The sequence below is a fragment of the Callithrix jacchus genome, chromosome 5, assembly GCF_049354715.1.
Source record: "Callithrix jacchus isolate 240 chromosome 5, calJac240_pri, whole genome shotgun sequence".
Lineage (NCBI taxonomy): Eukaryota > Metazoa > Chordata > Mammalia > Primates > Cebidae > Callithrix > Callithrix jacchus.
In genome coordinates, this window is record NC_133506.1 from 44,879,001 (window position 1) to 44,885,000 (window position 6,000).

At 41.2% G+C, this 6,000-nt stretch overlaps 1 protein-coding gene across 1 annotated transcript in view; it reads right to left on the reverse strand.

Moving 5' to 3' along the window:
- Positions 1 to 6,000, reverse strand: part of LOC144582492 (prostacyclin synthase) — a 55,655-nt gene that overhangs the window by 19,201 nt on the left and 30,454 nt on the right. The gene's annotated exons all lie outside the window — the stretch shown is intronic.

Below are 6,000 nucleotides of genomic sequence, written 5' to 3' on the forward strand. Positions count from 1 at the left end.
TTCATTTATTTATTTTAAAAAGTGGTTTAATGGACTCAGAGTTCCAGGTGGCTGGGGAGGTCTCGTAATCATGGTGGAAGGTGAAAGGCACATCTTACATGGCGGCAGACAAGAGAAAATGAGAGCCAAGCAGAGGGGACACCACTTACAAAATCATCAGATCGCATGAGACTTATTCACCACCAGGAGAACAGTATGGGGGAACCACCTCTATGATTAAATTATCTCCTGCAGGGTCATTCTCATTATATATGAGAATTATGGGAGCTACAATTCAACATGAGATCTAGCTGGGGACACAACCAAACCATATCATACATTAAGTAAATGACATTTCTTTCCTGGGCAGGGGAAGGAACACTAAACCGTGAGCAGCATTCTCTCTCCCCAGGGTCCAACTCCAGAGCAATGCCAGCCCATGTGCCTGAGGACGAGGCCACTGTGAGCAGGCTCAGCACAGCAGCAATCACAGAAAGACAGCAGCAACAACCTAACTGATCCTCCAGAGAGGGCAGATGAGTCTGGAGTCTCAACTCACTCACTCCAGTGAAAACAAATCAAGTAAAAGAGAGAGGGGGCCAGAAAGGGGCCATGGTACTTAGCCCAGCGACCAGCCCCCGGCAGGAGAGAGAAACTCACCCCAGCATGGCCAGAAGACCTGTGCTTTCAAAGAAAGCTAACAATCCAGATGATTATGTATAACCTTCTGATGTTTTTTAAGGCTAACATCCAAGTAAAAAGTTTTTAATCACTGTGCAGACCACAAAAGCGTCTCTGAAGGTCAACTTTGGCCCACAGATCACTAGCGTGCAATCACCACGAAACAGACATTGTGTGCGTATGTTCTGGAAAAACCATACAGCAGTGAAAGTGAATGAGCTCATTTTACATACAGACACAGACTTCCCACGGGCAGACTGGCAAGGGGGTAAAGCCGGGCACTGAAGAATGATACTATTTACATATTGTTTTCTTTTCATTTCCTTTTTTAAAAAATATTTTCATGAACGATACATGAGACAGTATATATTGTTTTTAAAACTCCAAGGTAATGCTGTTTATATGCATAAATATAAAGTTTAAAATAAAAATATAAAATACAGAATTTGGTTTTCTCCAAAGTCACCCCTTGGAAAAGTGAGTCACCTTGGATTGCTCCAAAGTTTCAAAGTACTGGAAACTCCCTCACTGACTCTTTTGAACCACAAGCCATGCTTCAGGAAGACTCCCCCCACCAGTGATTCTAAACCTGGCTGCACATCACAGGGCGTTTGAAAGGGTGGGAAATGTAGGCTATGGGTTTTTTTAAAGTCTCTTGGCTTCATTTTCAAACAATATGCTGAATATGTTTAACTTTTAGACTTCAACTTAAGCTCATTGTTTTACACTAAAATGAACGTCACCATTTCGGGTGACATTTCAATGTAAGGCAATGAGCTTAAGTGTTCAACTGAAATACATTATCTTCCTATGTTTCCCAACTTTTCAGGCTCTCTGAAGAATTACCTGGGAGCTCTTAAATCTCTGGATGCCCAGGTGCCAACCCCTGGGCAGACTGATCATGTCAGAATCATGTGGGTGGAAACTGAGCATCCAGAGATTTAAACAGGTGCCTGCAGGGCACAGGCAGTGTTGAAACCACCTCAGTTGATGCAAACTCTGGATACTTCTAAGCATGATCTGAGAGATGGCTAAAAAAAAAAGACGCAAAGAAATTTAACACAGCTTTAGAAATAAACGGCGTTCTTTGAGGTTTGACCACACAGCTGCAATCTTGAGTATCACTGTAAACACAGTGTTTAAGGACGACTTTAAAAAGCAAGGCAGGACCATTCTCCGCTTTTCCCCTGTGCCTAGAGCAGTTCTGAGTGCATAGGAGGTACTCAGTATTTGCAGAATAAATGAACAATGAAGCAAAAAAAGGTATTGCAGTACGAAAATACAGCTGACAGAATGTGAGAAAATATTTGCAAATAATATATCTGATAAGTGTCTAGCACCCAAAATATATAAAAGAACGCGTACAACTCAACAACAATTAAATTAAAAAAAACAACCTGATTCAAAAATGGGCAAAGGACTTGAACAGACACTTCTCCAAAGAAGAGATACAAACGGCTGATCAACACATGAAAAGATGCTCAACACCGTTAGTCATTAGAAAAATGCATATCAAAGCCAGAGTGCGACACCACTCACAACCATGAGGATGGCTGCTAGTTAAAAAACAGAAAATAAGTGACGCTGAGCACCTGGAGAAACTGGACCCCTCATGCATTGCTGGTGGGAATGTCAAATACTGCAGTTGCTGTGAAAAAGAGTTTAGCAGTCCCTCAGAAAGTGAAAGAAAGAATTGTCATATGATCCAGGAATTCCGATTCTAGGTACGTACCCCAAAGAACTGAAACCAGAGACTCAGACAGACACTCGAGCACCAGTGTTCACAAAAGCATTATTCACAGTTGCCAAAAGGTGGAAACAACCCACGTGTTCATCGATAGGTGAATGGATAAACAGAATGCAATACATGCATGCAACATATTATTATTCAGCCTTAAAAAGGAATGAAATTCTGACACATATGCCAGGCTTGGTGGCTCACGCCTGTAATCCTAGCACTTTGGGAGACCAAGGTGGGCAGATTTCCTGAGCTCAGGCGTTAGAGACCAGCCTGGGCAACATGGCGAAACCCTGTCTCTACTAAAATACAAAAAAAAAAAAAGAAAAGAAAAAGCTGGACATGGTGGCGCATACCTGTAATCCCAGCTACTCAGGAGGGTGAGGCAGGAGAATTGCTTGAACCCAGGATGTGGAGGTTGCAGTGAGCCAAGAGCACACCACTGCGCAGCCTGGGTGACAGAGCAAGACTCTGTCTCCCCCAGCCCAAAAAAAAAGAAAAGAAAGGAAAACAATAAAAGAAATTCTGACAAATACTACAACATGAACGAACCTTGAAAATATTACGCTATGTGAAATAAGCAGACACAAAAGGACAAATATTGTATGATGTCCCTTATATGAGATTCCTAGAGCAAGAAATTCAGAGACAGAGAGAAGATACGATGGGCTGGGAGGAGAGGCAGGTGGGGAATTATGGGTTAATGGGCACCAAGCTTTCGTTTAGGATCATGAAACGTTTCTGGAAATAGATAATGGCATGTTATGCAACTTTGTGAATGTGTTTACTGCCACTGAACTGTACAATTAAAGTGGTTAAATAGCATATTTTATGTTATATATTATTTTACCACAATTTTTTAAAAAGATCAAATGAACGTCATTTGGCAAATGAGTCAAAGATAGTGTTGTATAATAAAGAATTAGAATTCTGGCTGGGCGTGGTGGCTCACACCTGTAATCTCAGCATTTTGGGAGGCCAAGGTGGGCAGATCACCTGATGTCAGGAGTTCGAAAGCAGCCTGGCCAACATGGTGAAACCCTGTCTCTATTAAAATACAAAATATTAGCCTGGCGTGATGGTGGGCACCTGTAATCCCAGTTACTCGGGAGGCTGAGGCAGGAGAATCGCTTGAACCCAGGAGGTGGAGGTTGCAGTGAGCTGAGATGGAGCCGGGGTGACAGAGCGAGACTCCATCAAAACAAAACAAAAATAATTTGAATTCCAAGGTTTCAGTTACCCATGGTCAACCATGGTCCAAAAATATTAAATGAAAAAGTCCGGACATAAACAGTCATAAGTTTTAAATTACATGCTCTTCTGAGTAGTGTGTTGAAATCTTGTGTCATCCTGCTCTGTCCTGCCTGGCAAAAAACACAGGATAAAAATGTAGCAGTGGGCAGGGTGCCGTGGCTCACTCCTGTAATCCCAGCACTTTGGGAGGCCAAGATGGACAGATTACCTGAGGTCAGGGCTTTGAGACCAGCCTGGCCAACAGGGTGAAACCCATCTCTACCAAAAATACAAAAATTAGCTGGGCATGGTGGCAGGCACCTGTAGTCCCAGCTACTCAGGAGGCTGAGGCAAGAGAATCATTTGAACCCAGGAGGTGGAGGTTGTAGTGAGCTGAGATTACTCCACTGCATTCCAGCCTAGACAACAGAGCAAGACTCTCTCAAAGACAAAAGATATATAGCAGCGATTAGATTGTGGATCAAATCAGTTTACATTTGTATGTCCCTTAGAGCAGTGCAGGGGACACACTAAGTTACTTACCCAAGATTTATCTACTGCTATGATATATTGTTAGGACAAAGCAAGTGCCAGCAACCACGTGTTTAGTACATTTGTGTAAAAAGAGGAAAATAAGAATATAGTCACATTCACTTGCACTTGCATGAATGAACTCTAGAAGGATCCACTTGAAGCTAATAAAACTAGTCAATTATGAGCAGTGGGAATTGGTGGAAGGGGTGTGACAAGAAAAGGAAGGAGACTTACTGCTGTTAATTTTTTCCAGCCTAACTGAGGTATAATTGACAAATGAAAATCCTAAGTTGTACACCATGATGTTTTGATATACACATGGTGTGAAATGATTGTCACAATCAAACTAATCAGTATATCCATCACGTCACATAGTTACATGCACACTGGTGAGTGTGTGTAACTTAAGATCCACTCTGGTAGTAAATTTCAAGTATCGATACATTGTTATTAACTGTGCTCACCATTTTGTATATTAGGTCTTCAGAACATATTCATCTTGTAACTCAGAGTTTATACCCTCAACCAGCATGTCCCCATTTCCCCACCTCCTGGGCCCTGGTAACCACTATTCTACTCTGTTTTTCTGAATTTGACTTTTTTTAGCTCCCACATATCGATGACATCATGCAGTATTTGATTTTCTATGTCTGGCTTATTTCACTTACAATAATGTCCTCCAAATTCATTCATATTGTTACAAAGGGCAGGATTATCCTTTTTATGGCTGAATAACATTCTATCATGTATTTACATACACAGCAGTCCTGTCTTAGCCAGAGTCTCACTTTCCAAGGTTTATTTCCATTTCTAATTATTTCAATATTGAAGTTGACCAAAAAAAACAAAAAAAGACAAAATTTTAAAATCCTTCCCACTGGGAAAACAGAAGCTTGCCGTCTACTTTGGATTCCAGTACAATTTGCTGTTTTGTTGGTTTTTTCCTTTTGAGACAAGGTCTCGCTCTGTCAGCCAGGCTGGAGTGCAATGGCGTAGTCCTGGCTTACTGCAGCCTCAACCCCCTGGGCTCAAGTGATCCTGCCACCTCAGCTTCCTGAGTAGTTGAAACTACAGGTGTAAGCCACCACACCTGGCTAATGTTTTAATTTTTTTAACTTTTTTTTTTTTTTTTGTAGAGACAAGGTCTCTTTATAATGCTTAGGCTAGCCTCAAACTCTTGAACAAAAATGATCCTCCTGCCTTGGTCTCCCAAACTGGCAAAGTGCTGGATTATGGGTGTGAGCCACTGTGTGCAGCCTCGTGCTGTATTTTAATGCGTGCATAAAGGCCAAGTGTTGCTCTAAGCAACAGAGTGGCCACAAGCCCCAGGAGATTACAGAGCATTTGAAATGGGGCTGGCTTGAATGTAGCCATGTTTAATACAGGGTAAGGGGCTGGCTTGAATGTAGCCATGTTTAATACAGGGTAAGGGGCTGGCTTGAATGCAGCCATGTTTAATACAGGGTAAGGTAGACACTGGATTCCAGAGTCAGCATGAGAAACAAAATGTAAGATATCTCATTAATAATTTTCAACATTGGTTGCCTGCTGAAATGCTAATAATATTTTAGATATATTAGCTAAATAAAATGTGTTATTAAAATCGATTTCACCTCTTTATTTTTCTTTTTTAATGTGTCTAATAGAAAATTTTTAATTACAAATGTGATTCTCATGATATGTCTCTGTACAGCACTGTTCTAGAAGGATAACACCAAACTGATAGCAGTAGTTACCTGGGAATAAATTTAGAGGGAATGTGCTCAAAGGGAATTTTCCTTTTTGTAATATTTGACTTTTTTTTTTATTACAAAAGTCAGGGGAGCCCAGTTAAG